We start from the raw sequence: 23,201 nt of genomic DNA on the forward strand, positions 1-23,201 counted from the left end.
GGCCTTTTCTCAAGCCACACTGCTGCACACCGGTGACATTTCTCCTGCCTTCTCTATCCTGCCTCTGTGTCGTGCAGTCTTCCATTGCTATCTATGCAACTATAAAAACACACGTTATAGGAAAAAGCACTTAGACATTTGTAACTGACTCTTTCCAGTGGCTGAGAGGTCAACAGGCTATTTCTGCAACAAAGCTAGACATTTTCATCTGCAGTATGCAGAACACTTTCCCCTGGCCCACCACTAACACAAAGTGCAAAGACATTCCGTTCACAGACAAGAAACAACATTAGGGGCACGAAGGGGGCGGTGGGTCATTCAAGACAGAAAAACTAAGTTTAACGAATGGACTCACCACTGAGGTAAGGGCCATTTGAAAACTGTAGATGCGGGCAAGGCCAAAGTCAGCCAGTTTAATTTGTCCACTGCTGGTCACCAGAATGTTCTGTGGTTTTAGATCACGATGCACTACTCGGTGAGAATGAAGGAAGTCCAGACCTCGGAGAAGCTGAAACATCATATCCTAAAGGAAATAACAGACATACAAAGTCAGGAGATGCCCAGAGCAGTTCAAGTGCTGTAACGGACACTGAATCCCCAGCAGACCTGTGAAATGAACGCTTGTCTCCCCACCTTTCATGCTCCATCTTCCAGAACACCGTGAAATACTAACTGCCAACTTGTATTTTCTTAGTGAAAGGACCGCTTAAAATACTTTTCTATGGACAGGAAACCTTCTGGAAGGGCTGGTGGCTAATGCTGGGGAGGGGAAACAGGAGGTGGATCAAGGGAATGCATTTTACTTCATACACGTTTATTTATTAAGTTATTTCAACCGTCAATACATGGCAATAAAATACTTTTTAGTGTTATATGTAAAAATAAATGGTTATTTTTATAGTGCTTATTCCTAAACTGTCACTATGCGTCAAGCACGTTTCCAAATGTTTTCTGTTTAGCAACCTATTTATTAAATCACAACACTGAGGTGAATTACTGTTTTCATAGGTCAAGAAACTGACACACTGAAGGAAGTTAGATAATTGGCTCAAGGTCACAACACCAAAGTCTTTATTTAGAGTAGTCTTAAAAACAAAACAAAACACACAATTCAGATGACTTATCATGGCCCTTGATTAGTTAAATGAAGAAAGAAATACAAATGACAATGTGCTATTTAATCTCTCGGACTCTCGGTGTCTTTACCGGGGCTATTTCTCCAGCCATGATGATGCAGACAAGCCAACATTTCTCCTGTCTTCTCTACCTCAACCTTGAGTTGCTGGCTTCCCAGAATGGATGGTATCCTCTGAGCTGTGAACCAAAAACCAACATCTTCTACCCTAAGTAGCTTCTACTTAGATATCCCATCACAGCAACGTAACAACTATTAATATAGAAAATTGGTATGAGAAGTGAGATTGTTGCTGCGATAAACCTGGTCATGCAGTTAGAAATAATTTGTAGGAAGAATATGGAAGCTGTAGGCTAGAGGAAGTCCTAGAATGCTGTAAGCAGAACTTACTAGAACATTCCAGTGAAAGTGTATAAGGCTGGAATGCCAACAGGAATGTGGACACTAGATTGTAATCAAGAGCTTTCAGATGGAACAATAATTCTACCAGGAACTGAACTACAGATCATTGACAAAATAAACAAATATGACTGAGTTCTGCTGTACATGAATATTGGAGTGAGGCTAAATTCAAACCTAATAGGACTATCTGCAGAAAATACTTTAAGACAGCAGAGCACCCAGGCTATGGTGTGGTCACTGTTCACTGCATCTAGTTAGGTTTAGAGCATGAATTCAAAACCAAAACGGAAGAAAATGATGAAAAAAAAATCTGTGCAATTAGAGAGCAGAGAGTCTTTAGACTGTGGACAGGGCTCAGGATGTCCGTGAGGAGAAAGCAATTATACTGGTTAAAGAAATAATTAGTGCCAAGAAAGGGAACCGACAGACTTTCCATGAAGACAGTAAGAAAGGTGCTTTGCCTGAGAGTTCCCATTCAGAGAAGACACCAGAGTAGAAAACTGTAAGCTCCTCTGGAAATCTTTCCTTTGAAAAGAGAACCCTTGATGTAAAAACAATAAGCCTGGATAAAGAATGTTACCACACAGAGCCCCCACACTTCAAAAGGATGCATGGGGAAACGTTTCCTCTGGTTTGAGATGCAGGTGCATGGAGGCCACTGCTGCCATACTGCTAGGGGGGTAGGACATCTCAAGCTGCATCAGAACTTGTCACCCACGTGGTACTGTTTCCAGGCAAGCAGGATGCAATGGTTACAAGATAATGGAAGCTCTCCCCAAGGTTCCAGAAAAAAGCCAAGTTAGCAGGGTCAGAGTACCTGGAGAAGATCTAAGAAGCTGACATGTAAAGACGGGAAGTGATGAAGCCAAACTCTCAGTGGGGACTACAGGACACTGGAGATGCCAAGACTGTGGGCATTTGATGAGGAAGGCTGTAGAAAACGGAGTGGCGCTGGCCTAAGAGAGAGATGTGCATGCTATGGGCAAGGGTTGTAGAGGAAAGGCTATGTGAGGTCATGGGTGCTCAGATGAGGCCATCAAAGGCCTGCAGGTTGGGAGTGGAGCACCAGGGCTCAGTGTTGGCCTGACAGGTTTCAGTCCTGCTCTGGCCTACGCTTTCCTTGCTAGTCTCCTGTTCTTCCTTCTGGAATGGGATGGGAGTGTCTATTCCACGCTATTGTACAAAGGATGTAACTTGTTTTCTGATTTCATAGGGGCTTACAGCTAAGAATCTGCCCTGAGTCTCAGGAGACTGGGTTTTTGAACAGTGTTTGAATTATTACAACTGGGGATTCTTGAAGCTAGATTGAGTAAAGTTTGCATTAATTATGAAGTGGTCATGAGCCTGAGCAAGGGATGAAGTGTTGTGGCATGAACACGAAATATTCCTTACAGGTTCAATGTTTGAACACGATGTTCCCCACTGACAGCCCTTTCGGTGGGTCGGGGAAGGGCTGTGGAACCTTCAGGAGGCAGTGCTAGCTTAGGCCAGGAGAAAAACCTTGGGAGTATCTGGCCCCCTTCGGCCTGAGTTCTCTGCTTCTTGGTTCTCACCTTTATGCTATCACCCATCTCATACTTCAGCTGTCACAGCTGTGACCTGCTGCGCCACTGTGCCTTCCTCACGATGACAGACTATTCTAAACAGTGAGACAAAATGAACCTGTCTCCAACTGAGTGGCTTCCGTCCAGTATTTAGTTAGGGCAACAGAAAAATAACTAATACAATCACTGAGCCAGTTTACTGAGAACAGCCCTGTTCTGGGGTTCACTTTCTAGAGTTTAGAATTCTGTCTTCTTAAAATCAAATCCTTAGCTTTTCTACCTGTCACATGGAGAAAATAGCACTTTGTTTTCCTAATAGGAGGTTCCAATCCACACAGGCAACCTGGGAGGCTAGTTTCAGGCCCACGCTAAGTATTTAACAGATGGACTTCGTAAAATGAGAATGGTCGGTTGTCTCCTGTTTTCCGGGAGAGCCAGATCCACAAAACTAAAGAACATGCAGCCAGTTGTAAGGTGAGCATGAACAAGGTGCTAAGAGGGAGCATGATACAGGAGATCGGGCATGATTTCTGAGACCCCCTCATGGGCATTCTGGGCTGGCAGGAGCTACCTTCTAAAGCTTCCAAATGTGTCTACCTTGGAGGAGGCCTGCTCTGGTGAGGGTGTCCTTGCAATCCTTGGGAATTACTATCAGTGAGACAACTTGCAGTGAGTGAACAGCAGTGTGAAAATGAAGCACAGGATGCTAAGCTTAGCTGTCTTTTTGCTAAGGCAAATGTACTTTTATTAGGAACACATGCACAGAGCTTGTAAGCACTAGCTTTTTTAAAAAGCATGACTAACTTCAAGTAATGTCACTCATCATCTTAACTTCCTATACACTGAGCATCATTCTTTTAAAGTAGCACAGGGAATATCTGCTTGCTTCATGTTGCACTGTTCAAACAACTTAAGTAGACAATTCAGAATATAAAATTTAGAAACCTGAACTAATTTATTAACTGATAAAGCCACATGAACTTACAAAAAAGCCCAAACTATGGAGTAATAAAGTATCCATTGCCTTTGTGTTAATATAACACACTACATTTTTAATCATAAAACAAAAAACATGTATATACGATCTTAAGCTTAAAGAAGAAATGTACACAACAGAGGAAGAAGAAAACTCTACTTATAATCTAACTACTAAGAGAACAGAAAAAAATCCACTATCAAATAATCTTTGTGTATCTTTCTATTTTCTTTTCAAAATAACATACATTTATAGAAATAAAACATATTTAAACAATAGTTGATCTAAATATTTTATAGTGTTAAAAATACAATTTACTGGGCTGGTGAAATAGCTCTCTGGGTAGAATTGCTTGCTAACAAGCCTGATTTGAGTCTACCCCTGGAACAGACAGTGAAAGGAGAGAAGTGATCCCGAAAATATGTCCTCAGACTTCACACACACACACACACACACACACACACACACACACACGCACTCACTCTCTCTCACACACTCTCTCTCTCTCATACACACACACACACACAACTTCACAACAACAAAAAAATTATTGAGAACATTTTGTAAGTTAAACAAAATTCTTCTATTAGCTACTTTTATACAATGTAACGTTTAGTGGCTATGTAGCCTACCTTCCTGAGGTATGTCATTAATTATTATTTGGTATCGTTTTTTGGTACCTGTAGTAGAGGTCAAACTCTTTGTTGAAAGACTAAGGTGACTTGCTAAAACCATATCCAAGCATGGATTAAGTAGTATGGACCCACATCACCTTGCTCACATTCAGTCCATGTTAATGACATCAAGAGGTAATTGCTCCATGTAAGAATTTACTACTCAAAGTTGGGCGGTGGTGGTGTGTACCTAATCCCATATCAGTGGTGCTGCCTTTAATCCCAGCACTTGGAGGCAGAAAAAGGCGGATGGATCCCTGAAGTCGAGGCCCATCTAGTCTACAGAGCGAGTCCAGCACAGCCAGGGCTACACAAGGAAAGCGTGTCCGCGGGAGAGATGGTGGAAGCATTACAAACTCAGGCACCAAATGAAGACATGGCTGCAACTCTACAGAGCAATATGAATGAATTAAGAATCTGTTTCAGCATAAGAACTGTTTTTTATAAAGAGTTTGATTGTGCTTTATCTCACTTTACAGCAGTGGTTCTTAACCAGTAGGTGGGGGTCGTGACCTTTTCACAGAGGTCACGTATCAGATATACTGCCTATCAGAGATTTACACTAGGATTCATAACAGTGCAAATTCACAGTTATGCAGTAGCAACTAAAATAATTTTATGATGGGGGGTCATCATGACATGAGAACTGTGTTAAAGGGTTACAGCATCAGGAAGCTGAGAACCACTGCTTTACAGTGCAATAAAACATGCTTTCAGTCAGCTCAAGATTTCAGTCTACACTAACCTGTCCTACAGAAGTCCCAGACCCTCACACTAGTCCAAGTGGCAGTGCAATGAAATCAGAGTCACTGAACCTCGGGGTGCACCCCGCTTGCCTCTTCCAGGGAAACACACCTTGAGACGTCTCCCTAGTAGCCAGCAAGCACAGTTCTTCTTCTTCTCCTTCTCCTGTTTTGGTTTTTCGAGACAGAGTTTCTCTATGTAGTTTTGGGCCTGTCCTGGATCTTGCTCTATAGACCAGGCTGGCCTTGAACTCACAGAGATCCGCCTGCCTCTGCCTCCCAAGTGCTGGGATTAATGGTGTGTGCCACGGCCACCAGGCTACACAGTTACTCTTGTGGTGAGCTGACATGTAGGAGCCGTACTCTTTCTTTCTAAACACGTGACAGGAAGTGTGTTTCCACAGGACACTAGGGTGGACAGTCTGGCTCTGGGTGACAGTGGCTTAGAAGGAGGTCAGCCCTTGGCTGCTCCTTCAAAGACTCCAGACCTCAGTCTGAATCCCAGGGATCTCTACGTCTTGCAAATCAAATGTATCTTTTAAGTTCTAGAGGTTGACTCTGCCTATTTCTTTAAATAAAAATAAGCAAACTAAAAATCTTTCAGAAACTTTTAATCAGAAAAAGCTTTATGATGGGTCCTACTTTCCAACTACATATGGCACAGGCTAATTTCCTAATGATATTGAAATACCCAACATAAATTTCTGACTGATCTCAGAAATGGCAGCTTTAAAATGAGTAATTCTGGCAACACACACACACACAGACACACACACACACACACACACACACACACACTGATTTATTATTTATTGTTGGGTTATTTATGTTCTCAAAGTTAATCTCTAAGAATACAAAACATTTATTCATTCGAAAATTAAAAGTTGACACAATTTGTAGACAGTACTACTTATTTTTCTCCTTATAATACACAAGCCATGTTCTTTTTTTATTAACATAGTATTTTTATTGATTATTTGGCAATTTCACATAATCCACCTCTATCACATTCACTTCCTAGTCCTCCTAGGTCCACCCCCCACTCTGGTAACCTCCCCCAAAACAAAAGCAGGAGGAAAAAAAAATAATAACCAAGCCCAATTTGTGTTGTCCATATACTCACTGGGGCATGGTCAAACTCCTAGTGGTCAGCCCCTTAAGGAAAACTGGTTCTTCCCTACCCCATCCCCACCAGATGCCATCAACTATCAAAGAGCTACACTTCAGCTTCCCTATCACAATTTTTAAGATTTCTCTTCAAAGCTGGGCGGTGGTGGCGCACGCCTTTGATCCCAGCACGAGAGCAGAGGCAGGCGGATCTCTGAGTTCGAGGCCAGCCTGGTCTACAGAGCGAGTTTCAGGACAGGCACCAAAGCTACACAGAGAAACCCTGTCTCAAACATCCAAAGAGTTCTCTCACGTGGCTTTGTGCCTAGACTGTTTCTTTCTGGAGGGGTGGGGGGTAGGGTGGAAGCCTTCTGTGTCTCCCATTTTCAACTCTGAGTCTGCAGTCATGGAATCCATTGTAAAAGAAGTTGCCTTGCCCTTTATAGTCAGTGGGAACACAGATCATGGATTTCTGGCTACAGCGTGGGCCACAGACATCCTCATGGCTTCAGGTGGCAGCACAGAGCACAGATATCCCCATGGCCTGCGGTGGTAACATGGGCCATGGACACCAACGTGGCCTTGAAAGCCATGCTCTTCGCAAAGATAGTATTACAGTTTCTTCAGAGCTAGATGTCATGGCAGCTGCCTGTGATCTGAGCACTCAGGACCTGGAGTCTGGGACCAGTGTGGGTTCCCTGACAAGACCCTGGCCCCTCAATAAGGCTCCCACCCTTACATCTGCATACCATCTTGTTTCCAAGGAATGTTCCTATGGAGTCTCTACACTGTTCCTAAATGTCAGTTTAAAACGTCATGTAAAGCAGGGCTTTTCCTGACAACCAGGTAACAGCAGATTGAACTGAGGTGGGTGTTACGGCTGCAGGAGGTGTGGGAAGGCTAGCTGAGCCCACAGGTAAGTGATGATGATGATGATGAAGTCAGAGGGAGAGCAGAGGACTTCAAGCAGCAACAAGGGCTAGTCATGCCAGAATCAATTTTTCGTTATTACTGATATTGATACACACATTTTTAATTGCAGTGAAGGACCCTCTGTGTGGAGGCTATAGGTCAGTTTGGGGTGTCCCTGCTATGTCTTTAACTGTATGTTCAATACTAAGCCATTAGTGTTACTGGGGAGCCAGTCTCTAGAACTGTTGCATCTTTCAAACTTGGAACTCGGTACTGCTCAACCACAATCCCGGCCTTCCTCTCCCCTCAGCCCTGGCAGCTACCTTGCCTCTGATTTTACTCTAAACACCTCATATGTGGAATCACAGTGCATCTTTTTGGGCATGGCTCATTTTACTTAGAGTAAGTCTACACGATGAATTATGTATCAGTGCTTCTTGAGGACTGGTTATTATATAAATACACCATTTCCCACCTTTCCACCCACCGATGGACATGGACACCTCTACTTGCTGGCTTCTGTGAAACTGGCTGCTTTGAACACAGGTGTGCAATTGTATTTGCAACCTCTGCTTTCAATTCTTTTGGATACACACTCAGAAACGGGATTGCTGGATCTATTCCTAGGACCTGTAAAATCTAAGTTCTTCCACAAACAGTGTAGCATTGTTAACTGCATGACTAAATGGAGAATGTGAAATCCACGTTACAGTCCCGTTGAGTGAATCAGGTGGGTTCACCCACCCCTGGAGATTGTGCCCACTGCCTTCTGGGAAAACCTGTGCAGGGTCACTACATCAAGCTTACACTTTGGACTTAACTCACAACTCCAAAGGCCTTTGCTCCTATTGTGTTCTCTGATCAATTTCTAATGATAATGGCAATCTTTAGAGGCTCTTTTATACACAGTCATGCAGGAATAAGATGAGTTCTCGCATCAGTTCACAAGAGAATGTTATGCTCAAAACTACAAAGGGCAAAAAGTTCTTAAGAAGTGAGAAGAAGACTCATGTTCTTTAACATGTTCGTTGCCTCGGAAGTTCTAAGAATGGTGAATTTAAAGTGGGCAGTTTATCAAAAGATGGGGGGACAGACTCCAAGAGTCACACATGAGCTAGGTTCCAAAGAAGAGCATGCTTGGGCTGTGCTCCACTAGTGCTGTCACTGGGCAGGAGGGAGGCCTCAGGAGAAACAAAGTCATGAGTCCTCACTCGACCCGCTGGCTCTCCACTGCTTCAGTCAGATGGATAAAAGGATAACCTAAGTGGCTGTTTTTTTGTATCAACTCTATTAACTAAACGATAGTTTAGAGAGTCCACATCATCTTCTTCATAGGAGTGGTAAAAATGCAAGACTCAACCAAGTACAAATGAAAAGAAGCTCATTTTCAGCAAAACTCACAATGTCACTGCTATTCAGGGGACAAAACAATGACATAAATGGACAGTCTGGAAGAAGAGATCATGACCTCATCACAATGGCTATTATTAACCCACTGTAGAAAGTCATCAGGAAATGAAACTACAAATATGCAATGTTAATTATAACTTCTTCCGAGCAGGATATAAAACCCAGCACTGTAGAAACAAGAAGACAGGAAGTCCAAGTATTCAGGTTGTTGGCCAGTGCCGCAAGTGATTTAGGTTTCATACATATCGTGTTGTGATACATTTTAAAAAACTGGACCACACGCTGTGACTATTTCCCCATTTCAATGCGTACCCTGCAGTGAAATATCAGTACCACCCAGTTCAGCAGTTGCATCTGACGAAGCCGTACCTTCTCGTTCCCTGTTCTCCTTCTCAATTCCTTCTTTGGAGACTCTCCCCCTGACTTCACACTTCCCTCCTACATGAGGGAATGTGTAACCGAAGCTGGTCTCCGTGAGCAGAGCGTATGATCATCTGCCTTCTGCAGACACTGTTGTGGACAGCCACGAAGGGATGGTCAAGACAATCAGGACAATTCTACTTCCATCCACTAGCAACCAATCCAGGGATGAACAGGCCTGTGCGGGCAAGCTGACAGGAGTCTTAGGAAGCACTTTCCTCCCGGTATGAGGAGCACAGCAGAAGGCTTTCACCTCACTTCTACATCCTGCCCCCCCCACCCATGTAAAGAAAAGGCATGGTCATCTGTATCTTTGTGAGTCTTTGTTTCCATGTCTACAAAAAGGAAATAACCCCCCAAATGGAGATTCAAATAGGTTTTAAATTATATAATATATATTTATATATGTTATAGATAACATATTAAGTCAAATATATATACTAAAATATTTAATATATTGTAAACTATACACAATAGCCAGCTGCCATTTATTCAAGAGCACTATGACGCCCCTACAATGTATAAGACATCGTATTACACAATGTTACACATAAGCACCAGAGACAGGGTCCAAGGAAGTCTTACTTTAACAAGGATAGGAGATGTGAGCTTGTATTTACACACTTCACGTTCGTTTGTGATAAGGCCCGTGGAGGACACAGGCGCTCTTGTAAGTGCTAAGGATGAAGGGGCATCTGAGCCCACCCGAGCAGTGGGCTCGTGTTCAGTCTGGTGTGGGAACTGTCTGCCACAAGAGAGAACACTGGCAGAGAGAAGCTTAGGAGAGTATGGTGCTTGGGAGTTAGGAGACCTGCCACAGCCTCACCAGATAGGATCTTTGAGAGGACAGACTGCTAAGTGATACTACACTACCAAAACCTTTACTGCTGGGACTTTATAATGTCACATCTTACAGTCAGTGTGGGTAAGGAATACAAAAAACTAGGCTACTATCATTGATAGTTTGGCATACAGGATGAACAGGAGGTGAAAAGGGAGGTTGTTAATCTACTTTGGGTATAAAGTATTAAGGGCACGAACTAAAATATTAACGAGAATAATGAGAAAGAGCAATCATGGCGACAAATGGGATATATTCGTTTTCACGGGTTGACTACACTGTGATGTCCTGTGAGAGCGTGGTAACATCTCATCCTCCAACATCTAGTCTCAGGCTCCTCACTTCAGAGTATGAACAAGGCTCTCTGGTGGTGGTAGTGAAGAGCCTCTCAGAACGAGAATGGGTTCAAAGGTGGTGTCCTTAAACATCACCATCAGCAGGGGCATCCGGCAACACACGGCCATTCTCCCACCTCTCTCTCCAGTGGAACCTTAGCGTCCCATCTTCCCAAATCCTTGTTATTAGAACAGCAAAACACAACTGTGCCCGCACAAAAGGCCAGAATCGTCACCAGTCAGCATGTTAAATGAATCCAGTGCCATGTGTGCCTGCACTTAAGTTGAAACTCCACAGACTGCTAGCTTTAGGTCTGGAAGGATCTTCAAAATGTATGTTATTATTTAATGAGCAAGGGATCTGTCTCTTTTCATAAATAACCCAGTTTTCTAAGGTACATGTAAGTTTTTTTTAACTCATTCTTAGAAAAAATTCTCTTTGGGCCCCTCCAGTGGTTGGGGAGGAGTTTCTTTCAAATTGTCTTTGGAGTGCTCCTATAGCTCAGCACCCATATGCTAAACTTTACTGACAGACAGACACACACCACACACACATGCATATATGCATGCATGCATGCACGCACGCACGCACGCACGCACGCACGCACAGGCTACTGGAGGGAAATTCTGTTAAGTTTTCTTATGAAATTAACTCTGGTTGCTTTCATGGCTTCACAAAAGAACTAGAATTGTGACATTATTTCCTTATGTTGTCCATTAATGCTGACCTGTGTGCATTCCAGTGCACAGAGGGAGAGAAACGAGAGAGGACTCTGAAAGGAACACTTAGCTTCATTTGGTCAAAAAATGGTCTTTACAAGGGTTTTTATTATGGGTTGTAAAACACTGCTGACCACAATGTACCTTTTCACTTGAAAAAGAAAAGGCCTTGCAGCGGCGAGAGGCTGAGGCCAGCACGGGGAGCGGATCTGTGCCTTCTTCCCGTAAACACATCTGCACACATTATCTGTCTGGGGACAGAGCTGTCCACACAGCTGTGTATGGAGACTCCACAGAAGAGGCGGTACTTCAACAGCCTTCAGCTTGTGTTGCTGCAGATCTGAAGGCTGTCGGGAGAAAGCCAGAGTGAGGAGAACCATGCCTCTTCACTAGGAACCCCTCGAGTCTACCGGAAGAGGCTGCAGGTGCTCACACGTAGTCAGGAAGAGCACAGGGGCCAGGAATGGAGGGATTTTCGGGCCGAATGGAACTGAGGAACTAATCACCAAGCCGACCCTGAGGCCAGCGCACACAATCTGTGACAGGGTGACAAGGATTTGGCAGCTAACATGAAAACGGGCGTCACGACAGGAAGAGTCCAGGGGAAGGAGTCTTAGGGGGTGCAGGCACATCCACCCACCAGGTGCTACTGATGTTTGCAAATGTCGCTCCCTACATGGCGCTTCTGAACCTCTTCAACTGGCTGTTCTCCTTAACATGCCTCTCTTGCTTTCAACCACCCTGGCCCACCTAAGCTGCCAATCTGCGTTAGTGTGTGTTTCTTGGTACCAAAACATTGTCGTCCATCTCTTCCTACGTGAATCACGAACCACCTGCCCTCCTTATTCCTACAGATAAAACAGAGACAAAAGCCTGACAGGAAAACTCTAGCTTTACCTGAGCTTTTAGTACTTTCTTTCCTGTTTACCGTCAATTTCCCTTTCTGTTGTCTGCCATGGCTATGACATTCAACATCTGCTGTATTCCCTGTCTACTTCCAGTTGCAAATGCACATCTCCAGATTATTGTAGGATCTGGGTAGAGTGGCTCATGTCCATTACACCAGCCCTTGAGAGGCCAAGGCGTGAGGACTGCAAACTTCAAGGCCAGCCTGAGATACGTTAAGAGAGACCAGAGCTCAAGAAACCAAGCTCTGGGATGTAACTCGGTGGCAGAGTTCTTGCCTGGTACATGGAAGACCCTGAGTTTTATTATTAGCAGCACACACACACCTTGAATCCACACCCTGCCTCTGCCATCTCACCTCCACCATTCATGGTTTCAACTTTTATGTTGGTCATAGTTTGAGACATCCCAAGTCACAAATAGCTGTCATTCTCAAATGGACACATTTCAATGCTTCCTCATAATACACTCTACAGTATTCCACACCAACAGCAAGCCCAATCTGTACCAAATGCTGTCTTTCTGTAAAAGGCTGTATCAAAACTTGTTCTTCCATCTCTATTTCTTATTGTGTACATAAGTACAATGACCTACAATTTACTAAACGATAGATTGTCACCTAAGTCAGTGAGTCTTAGTCATGAGCGTTTCTAAATTACTTCTCAAACAGAGGCACATTGCTTTTTTCTCTTTTACCAACTCTAATCGAGCTGCTAACATCTTTTGTCTCAAACATGGCAGTAGTGTCCCAACATGCCTAGTTCCCGTATTTAATTTAATCATTTTTTAATCTTTTTTTTACAGGGTTGAGTGATATTTCTGAAAGGAGGTCTAGCTCACACAGATGTCCTCTATTGCTCCTCCTTTTCTTAAACTTTAGTTCCCTTAAGAAATAATTTATTGATTTTTGATAATTTTGTACAATGCATTCTGATCCTATTCACCCTGTCCGACTTCCCAATCTACCTAACCTTGTGGCTTTTTTTTTTAATCCATCAAGTCAATGTGTACCTCCCAACACTCTTGTATGTGTAGCTTCCACCCTGTGGTCCCTTCAGGGACACACTCTTGAAGAAGACTGACCCTCCTCTCCAGTAACTCCTCAGTTAGGGGTGGGGCAGCTCACCCTTAAACAAACTGCTCCCCCAGGGGCTTTCCTGTCTGATCCTAAGGACCACTGCTTTCATTCCCAGCTCTTCTCCCGACTCTGTGACTAAGCTCTGGAGACGTCAGGGTCTGTGGTCCTTCAGCAGCACCATTCCCCATCTTTCCTAAAATGTTCTCTCCATTATTATTATATCCCCCAATCTTGCAATACGCGCATCCTATCTGGTCCACGTAACTCGTATTTGAGGACTGACTTAAGCAAGTCTTGGACAATTCTCTACGCGTCCAGTCTCCAGCCCTCCCCTCCCGAACTCTACCAGCACAGAGCACTGTAAGCATGACACCGTCCATGAGCTCATGCCGCTTTCCTGTTTCTACAGTGCCTCCTGCCTTGACTCTAAGAAAGTGAGCGGGAACACCCTAGCCACGCAACACTGATTATCTTTCCCTCAGGTGCTCCGGACATTACCATTTCACACAGACACCCCTGGAGTAAATCTGTTTTCACTCACTCCGAGTTTGTGTCACGAACGGGCTGGCTATGAGGGCAGAAACTGCCCTGGAGAACAATGGTGTCTAGCCTGGAGCTGACACGTGAGGGGAAAGCTGACCCTGGAAGCTCAGGGAAGGAGCCTAACACCCAAAAGTCCACCAGGCTTCACTTTCCTGTAACTCCATCACTAGGGAAAAAAAAAATCCATCAATCTGTCCAGTCCATCCATTAATACGTAAGCATGGGAATGAACGCTGTTCTAAAATAAGCTACGATTTGGTAACTCTATTTCTGGAAACTCACCCCACAGACCCAACAGCTCATGTTTATAGTAAGTCAAAACAAAGAGGTTCAGTGCTACCTTGTTTCAAAAACGTAAAACAACAACAACAATAAAAAACCCCACTGAAAACCAAAATAAACAAACAACAAAAAACCCCGAAAGATATCTCAAATATTTGCCAATGGGAAATAAATTTTATATCACTAATTTCAATCTGAAATGTCCTAACAGTCAATGTGTTGAAGACTTGGTCTTCAGCTGGACACTTCTGGAAGGAACTGGAAGGAACACTCTTTAGAGGTGGAGCCTATGTGGTTTTAGGTCATTGGGGGCATACCCTCCAAGTGTTTCTGAGACAGCCTTCTCTCCTTCCCCTGCAAGATTTATTCATTTTTACTGATATGTGTACGACGGTGTGAGGTCATATGCATGACGTGCATGTAGGGAGGCTGAGGGGCCAGAGCAGAGCACTGGATCCTGGAACCTGAAGGGACAGATGGTTGCCACTGTCATGTGGGTGCTGGAACCAACGCTTGGTTCTCTGCAAGTGCAGCATGGGCTCTTCATCACTGAGCCCCTCCAGCCCTGCTCTTGCTCTCTTTTTGAGTGTTACCGCGAAGTAGACAGCTAGCATCACCATGCTAGGAAGTGATATGTCTCCTCTCAGGCCCCAGCGATACCGTCAAGAGATTCATGGACTGAAACCTCAAAAGGCATAAGCCAAAATATGTCTTTCCTCCTGATACTCCAGTTATCTCAGGCTATTTCATTACAATAATGGAAAGGTGACTAACACCAGTATTCCCACAGATAGAAGGAACCATTAGAGATGGGTAATTTTAACATCTAAATTGAAAAGCAAAACGAGGAAGCCTTAGTGTGACACATGAACTTCTTAATTCTAGTTCAACACTAGAAAAAGGTATACGCCTACACAGGTGAGTTATGTGTCTGCCAAGTAATGGGATACAATGGTAGAGATGGTTCTGAAACACAGTAAAACAACCCGTTTGGTTGTATTTTAGTTATTGTTTTTTTAATTTGAAACAGGGTGTCAATATAGACCGCGACGGCCTCCAGTGTCTCCTGTCTTTGCTTCCCATGTGTTGAGATTGCTGGCTTGTGTCACCATGCCTGGCATAAGCAATGTTGACAAACGTGTCTGGTTTTTTCCTAGACTCTTTTTAGAAAACACTTCCATAGCCCTGCCATGTGATTTCTCCCCCCCCCCCCACTTCTGGGGCCTTGAGAGTCACTCGGGGGCGCTTTGCTCATTACACCTGGACTTTTAATTCAGTTTGATCTGGCTTATTGTGTCGGCGGAGAAACCTACAACCAGGGATTCAAAAATACTTCTCACCGAGGTCTCACCCAAGCTGAGCAGATGCTCTGCTCCTGAGCTTTAAGTCCCCTAGCCCAATTTCTAATGTTTTCCTATTCTCTTCATAACCCAAGACCAACTGTACCAGATTGTATTTTACAGCTCTAGTCTTTGCCTGTCTTTGTGAAAACAAAACATTTAAATTTTCCAGTATGTAGGGTCTTTCTTAGAGTCCAATTCCTGAAAAGGTTTTTGGGGTTCAGCCAAAGGGTACCCTTATATATAAGGCCCAATTTTAGGCTCAATTCAACATGAGCAAATCAGCACCTTCTTTCCTAAACAGGCAATTCCTCTCTCCAATTCCCTGCTTTCCTTTTCCTCTGGACAAGGAATAACCAACCAGGTCCTGTCACGTCTTTCTTCATAATTCCAGCAGATCTCCATTTGTTCAGCAGAGGCACACTCATCCTCACCCTTCTCTCACTCCCACACGAATGAGCACCTCTCTGGCAGCTCTTCTACTGTACTGTCTTGGGTGAGCTCATGGCTACCTGACTAATCTGCTTGAACGTCTCTGGGGCAGCTGCCACGCCTGCCCTCCCTTCTCAGCGCCTTCACAATCACGCGCATCTTCATCTCTCTGGATGTGCCCAGACTAGTGCTACCTTGCCGGAACTGGACACAGGCAAAACCTGACCCTGGCTTCGAAACCCTCGCCTGTCCTGGCGCACGTCACTCATGCCTCAAATTAGCGTCTCCCAGGTCCTTTAACACCGGCACTTCCTTCAGGAAGTCAGCGCTGTTTGTCCTCTCTCTTCCTGCACCACTTGCATCCACACGGCATCGGTGGTGTCCGGCTTCGGTGGTACCCACTTATTCGTGTGTTCTACTTTCCTTCTCAACTTTGTACTATCTCTATATAAGCTGGATACGCAGCCTGCGCTAGTATAGAAGCACGAATAGCATAAAGACTCACAGAACAAGCCAGGTGTCAATCTAGAACTCACTTTACATGGCTCCCACTTAAAACATAACCAATAAAAGCTGCCGCGTCTTTAAAACATCAACTATTAGAGCATTTTAAAATTAGCATTTCAATTTGGTCGGCTGCCACCTAGAAAACACAAAGACTAAAATCTGAGGAAAGCGCACAGATGTTAAATAGACTATGTCATCTGCAGGGCTTTTACTTTTAAAGTGTTCCAGTGTGCAATGGAAAATTCTTAACATGAACTCCCTTTATTTATGATGGCATATTGTGTTCTATATTTAGACACTTTATAATAAAAGTTTATAGGATTGACCTTTCAGAGGGTTGAAGACTTTTAATAGCAAATTAGACAACTCTTATATATTATCAGCAAGAGAGTGATGGAACAAAAGGCCAAACCAGAGGAAAACAGGTTTTATGGACACCAAACAGATGAAGTAACTCTTTGCAAAATCTCCTTGACCTCACTTTAGACAATGTGATGATCCAGGCTTGACTGCTGGGTTAGCACAAGGACTCTTCACCTTTGGAACAACACTCTGATCACTACAAAATACACACGCCTTCCGTCACCAGGGCAGCAGATTACGCACAAAACTATCTGTATATTTTAGCACCTCTGACTTACACATCTTTATAGTTGTTCTACAGATAAAGAAACTGAAGTTCAGGGAGCTTTAGTGACTTGCTCAGGCTAGTAACAAGGTGTCATGTTGCCAGGGACTTTCACCACATCAAATAGATAAATGAAATATGCAGACATTGCCTTCTGGGTCTTTGGATTATGGGAGTATCAAACAGTATTATAGTTTACTATAATCTGGCTGGCATGTTGCTTCCTGAAAACCTACTGAGGGCTGTCATATAAATATGATAATCCCACCAGCCATTCCTTTCCAGACCGATGAATTGTTGTCTCCTGAGACAGAAGATGCAAGGTGACTCTAATGAAAGACCAACTGAGAAAATGAAATAAATGCCAGTGTCCAGAGCCAAACCTGCAATTCTGCAGGGTTTGCAAGGGAGACTCTCATTCCCACGAGGCCATCTGCATCCTGGTCCTTCCCGCCTCCTCGACCCCTTCACACATCTCAGAGGAAATGTCTGCTTCTTTGCACCCCTTCTGTGGTATCTTTTTCTGTTTTAAATAAGCAGTTTTTTCTTTTAGCCTAAGTATTCTAGAGTTGGCTCTGTGTGAAAAGACAGAGGGTTCCCCTCTTTACAACCCTCTCCAGCGCTGTATCACAAGAGGAGGATGGTTACCAAATGGATGCTGATGGGATGTATATCTTCACCTGAAAAAATGCACAGGACTGGCAGAAAACTGCCAGGGAGGCAATTATACGGAACACAAACACTGAAGGTACGGAAGTATTACTCTTATTAAAGAAGCAGAGGAAAACAGTATGGCTTATCACAGGCTAAAGTAACGTGCATAGAATGAGGCTCTTATTGAGGAGAATAAGATGTTAAGAATGAAGTTCAGTGACACACACACTCTCACACACACACACACACACTCACACACACCACACACACACACACCTTTCCACACACCACACACACACACACTCTCACACACACACCACAACACACACACACACTCACACAACACCACACACACCACACACACTCACACACACACACATACACACACACACACCCTTTCTCACACACACACACACACACCACACCCACACACACTCACACACACACCACACACCCTTTCTCACACACTCTCACACACACACCACACACCCTTTCTCACACACACCACACACAAACCACTCTCTCACACACACATACACACACACAACACACACTCTCACACACACACACCCTTTCTCACATACACACCACACACACACACTCTCTCACACACACACCACACACCCTTCTCACACACACCCACACACACTCTCACACACATCATACACACCACACACATACCACACTCTCTCTCTCACACACACACATACACACACCACACCACACTCTCTCACACACACCCTTTCTCACACACCACAACACACATCTCTCTCACACACACACCACACACATCACCCCACACACACACTCACACACACACTCTCACACACACCACACTCTCTCACATACACACACACACCTCCCCACACCCCCCACACCATACACACACCACACTCTCTCACATACACCCCCCCACACACACCCCATACCACACCAACCTTACAGATTCTGACCTAGGTTAGCAAAGTGAGGGACAAGTTTAGCGCTGCTTTCAGGGAATGTGCAGTAGGTACAGCAAGTCAATCAAGCCAGTAACAAACCACGCTAAGTCCAGATCTTTATTACTGAAAACAATCCTAAGAAAACGAGAACAAAGTTGCCTTTTATGGCTTATACCAAGTCTGATGTCCAGAACAGATGGCAATTTTAGTGCTAATACTACTGCTAACTATAGAACTTCTAGTAGCTTACTGATCGCTCCAGGATCTACTTTCATAAATGTTATGTGAGGAGGCAGAAACATATAAACCCATGTTATTTCCATACAGACATTTTATAATTTCACTGCTTTGTGCTTACAGTATGCTCTCAAGCCTGAAGAAATGGCTTCCAGGGGAGGCTGACAATGACTTCTCAGTTTTGTTTAGTTTTCTAACTTTTGGATCTCAAGAGATAAATCTTACCCTTTTCAGCTTGAGCTGGGACTATGTTGTGTTTAGGAATCACAGGTATGATAAAGTGAGGATGGCTGTATACAGACTCTCATCAGGAGCACGGAACCAGGCAGGTAGAACACACCTGGACTTTCTGGCACGTGGGAGTTTGGAGGCAGACATAGGGAGCCCCGAGCTCGGTGATGGCTTGGGCTACATAATAAGAACTTGTTTTTGTTTTAAGACTGTGTGTGTGTGAGAGAGATTCTCATCCCTATGAGGCCACTGCACTCTGGTCCTTCTGAGGTCTCACAGAGAACGTGTGGCATCCTTTAGAACAAGAAGCCATTTCTGAAAAATAACAAATAAAGTGCCGTGTGTATTCCTGAGCATCTGTGCAGCAGATCTGCAGATAGAAATGCTCTCCCTAACTCTAGATATAGTTTCAGGGGTACCAATGTACAAAGGAACAGAGTCAAAACCTAAGGAACCAGTCTTGTTTCTGAATCCTGCCACTGATGCCACAGTATTAACAACAATAAATTTACTGCATCTGTCTTCATTTCATTTCTCACTTAGGACTTATAATAACTACAATCATAAAAATAAAATTGCTTTAATGGCCCAGAGGGTATGGAAAATGCTAAGACAGTTATGTAAATGGGATTTACTCATTGAAGAGCATTGACAAACACACATACATTCTATTTAATTCTACTACAGGGGGCTAAGATGAACAGTCCATAGATTGTGTAAGAGTCGAGTTTACCTCCTGGGTCTTAACTTGTGTGAACTTGGGCAAGTCATTAATTACTGACTAATGTCATATGCGTCTACCTGTAAAATTAGCACCGTACTACAACCCAACTCCATGAGAACATCCTAGCTTAACCGCCTGAGAAGATTCCCTCAGAACTTAAAAAGCCAGATCCAGATACAAACACACAGGAAACATTCATTTTCCTTCATCCCGTGGAGAAGACAATGTTTCCGCTGGCTTTACAGAGGCTGAGGCACCCCCATTCACGAATACAGTCATGCTTATTGGTTCAAGAGGCTTGTGTCTACATGAGAGCAAGCTCTGAGGGTAAAAGAGGATAAGTTCTGGGGAGAAGAATGCAGTGAGTCATTAGAAGTTGAAGTGAAATGAACTGCTACATCAAATCCTGTCGAAACTTCAGGACTTAAAATGAGAAACCACTGCTTCCCATGAGAACTCAGCAATTATAAACTTAATGAATGCTAGAAAAAAGTTCTGAGCTGACATGTTTGAACACAAGTGTTTTCAATGAAATAAGCCATCTTGTGAGATGCAGTCACTATTAATTAATGCCAAAATAGAAGAATTTTTATGGAGTTACACATGGACACATGACGACCGGAGCAGTCCAGCATGATTGATGTTATTATTCTGAATACCACAGTTGTTAGCAATGATCTGGGCCTTCCCATGACATCCATGCCAGCGTGCTCTGCCTCACAGGCTCATCTTCATTCCTTGTGGGTAATTTCTCTCTTGTGGCTTTTTTCAAATTATCTGCTTCCTCTATAGTCCACACAGTCTGCAGTAAGACAGTTCTGGACAGATCTTAACATCAGGCCTAAGCTACAATTCTGAGAAAATCATCCTATTTAAACATCAAAGAAAGTACTACAAATTCATTTTCCATCTGTTTTCATATTCCACTGAAATAAGAATCCACTTGATGGTGTATAAATCCACTTCTGAACATCAAATTGTGACATTTATTAGTGTATTAAATTTCATGCTTTAATATGCACCTAAGTTCAGGTACTTCAAAGTCAATTACTGATTATCCTCCTAAAATCAGAGCTTAACAACATGAGTAATAGAAAAATTACATGTAGTCTACCCATCTACAGGACGAGAAGAGATCCCCTAACTGGACATGGAGCATATATTCATGTGGGCTCACATTTAATGATTTTTCTTTGTGGTCTAATGTTTAAAGGATTTTAAATACCCAAATCCATACACTGATGTTAAAGTTAAGCCTAATAGTTAATGTCAAATTATGTGTTGGTAGATAAAATTGGACAGGAAGATTGTTTTCTGAAATTAGTGAATCTTACTCCACGGGGCCGAGGAGAAGTGCAGCAGACTGACTGAAGCAAGCTGCCTGTCTCCAGGTCCGTGGGTCCTTCCACTTCGCTGTCAGTCTGTTGTTGCTTAGACTGGCCACCACTGGGATGCACTGACTCGGCTGGTGGAACGGTGTGAATGTGGCCTTGAGTCCTGCCTCTACGAAATCTTTAAAAAGTCCTCACCTTGCAGGCTTCAGTTTGCTAGCCTATAAAATGAAGGTCTCTGACTAGATGAAGCCACAGGATGAGAACAGCCTTGACATTCATCACTGAAAAACACCCTACACTCTCACTGGTTGGTGATCATACCGATTCTTTATATAGAATTAGATGACATCGTCTCTGGTATCTGCATGTGTACACACTCCACGAGCACGCCTGGAGGTGTGTGTGTGTGTCTGTAGGTCAGGGCACAACTCTGGGGAGTCCACTTTCTCCGTCTACTTTGTTGAGTCGTGGCCTCTCTTGTTCCTGCTGACACGCACCCCCAGGTTAGCCAGGCCTCCAGGGGAATTCTCCTGTCTTTGTTCCCATCTTATGGTTGGAGAGCTGAGATGAGAAATCTGCCTCACATGAGGGGTTTCAACATTTTGACACATCTCCTTCACATGTCCCTCCATGCTGGCACTCACTCTTCCCCAGACAGAGCCCCCACCCCAACCCCAAGCACAGCATACGCTAACACAGAGGTTGGTCAGGACTCTGGGTAACAGCAGCTTCATCGTTTCAGTCTTTAAAAACCACGGTAAACAGTCTCTGGAGCTTCTCTCTATCTTAGGGTTTCTCCTCGCCTTTCTCTTCTGAAACTAGTTTCATCCCCCACAGCTCTCTTCTGTGCTCTGTAAAAAGCCACCATAGGTCCGGGCGAAGACAGACAGCAGGACCGACTGACAGTCCGCAAGACAGACCTCTTGCTGTAGAAATGGAAGCCGCCTGGAGCCCCACCGGTTTTAACGACTCCAGCTCCAGCTGAAGAAGAGGTTAGTGCCGCCGCCCGAGGCTCCTTCCGTTTGTGCAGTAAACTGCCCACGATTAAAGAGCCCGTTTCCCCTCACCCTGGGCCCCACCACGTTCCTCTGTGCCCAAAAAACACAAAAACCACCCCCTAAAGACCAAACCTGCCACCGAGGCGGCAGCACTGTGGTGATTTCCCAAGGCATTCTGACGGACAATGACCAGCAGAGCGTGGGGTGATAGCCTCCCCTTCATTCACTGGTGCCTTTGAAGGGTTAAAACATGGCAGATGTTGACAGCTGACATCCTTGCTAACAGGACAGACACACTGCTCTGGGGCCTGGTCTAGGTTCCCCTCCCTGCAGCTGTCCGTGTAGAACTAATTGTATCCACTTGTTTAACCTCGGGGACGTCTGGAGGGGACCCAGTGCCACAAGGGTACCTTTTTTTTTTTTTTTAACGGTCATTTCCTCTCTGGTGTAACTTGCATGACAGCATGTGACAAACAGAAATTAATGGGGACACTGCTGTGCCAATTCCTCCTGAATTGCTGACACTGGTTACAGGCTGCCTGTGTGCCACCCAGCCAAGACCTCACATGAAACATGGCGAGGGGCCCACAGCTCTATTCACCAACAAGCCAGCTGGTCAGTGATGAGAGCAGCCGAAACAATGTGGTGCGTACAAACCAGGAAGAAAATGCTTTCTAAACCGATTCAGACCAAAGAGGTGGCATTTGCTAGGAGTTAATATGACCATTTATTTTCCTGAGTGGTACATTACGAGGCTCCAATTTCCAAAGCAATTCAAATGCACAAAGCACACCTCTCATAAGGGCTCCTAAGATGTAAGTTAGGATGGGACATCATTCACAGGCGGGAGGAAGCCGTGAGAGACTCCTTTCCAAGGGGGCCTCCCAACAGGCTGCTTCCACGAAGCTTGGGAGCCGGCCGTACCTCTTGCCTCCAGCTAACAACCACACTGCTGGTTTAGAATTCTATACATGGGTATCTCTTTCACGCTTTCTCCCATGTAGGAGTGCACACACAAGCACACACACACACACACACACACACACACACACACACACACACACACACACAAAAGAACCCTCAGTTCAAGCCCATTAATTGCCTGCTCGAGTCTGCAGGTTTGGGGAACATGCCCCAACTTTGGCAA

General features: G+C 44.2%; 1 pseudogene; it reads right to left on the bottom strand.

Moving 5' to 3' along the window:
- Positions 1-289: 289 nt before the first annotated feature.
- The window catches only part of LOC114693480, a 96,827-nt pseudogene continuing 73,915 nt past the window's right edge, over positions 290-23,201 (bottom strand).

Source organism: Peromyscus leucopus, unplaced genomic scaffold, assembly GCF_004664715.2.
Source record: "Peromyscus leucopus breed LL Stock unplaced genomic scaffold, UCI_PerLeu_2.1 scaffold_234, whole genome shotgun sequence".
Classification (NCBI taxonomy): domain Eukaryota; kingdom Metazoa; phylum Chordata; class Mammalia; order Rodentia; family Cricetidae; genus Peromyscus; species Peromyscus leucopus.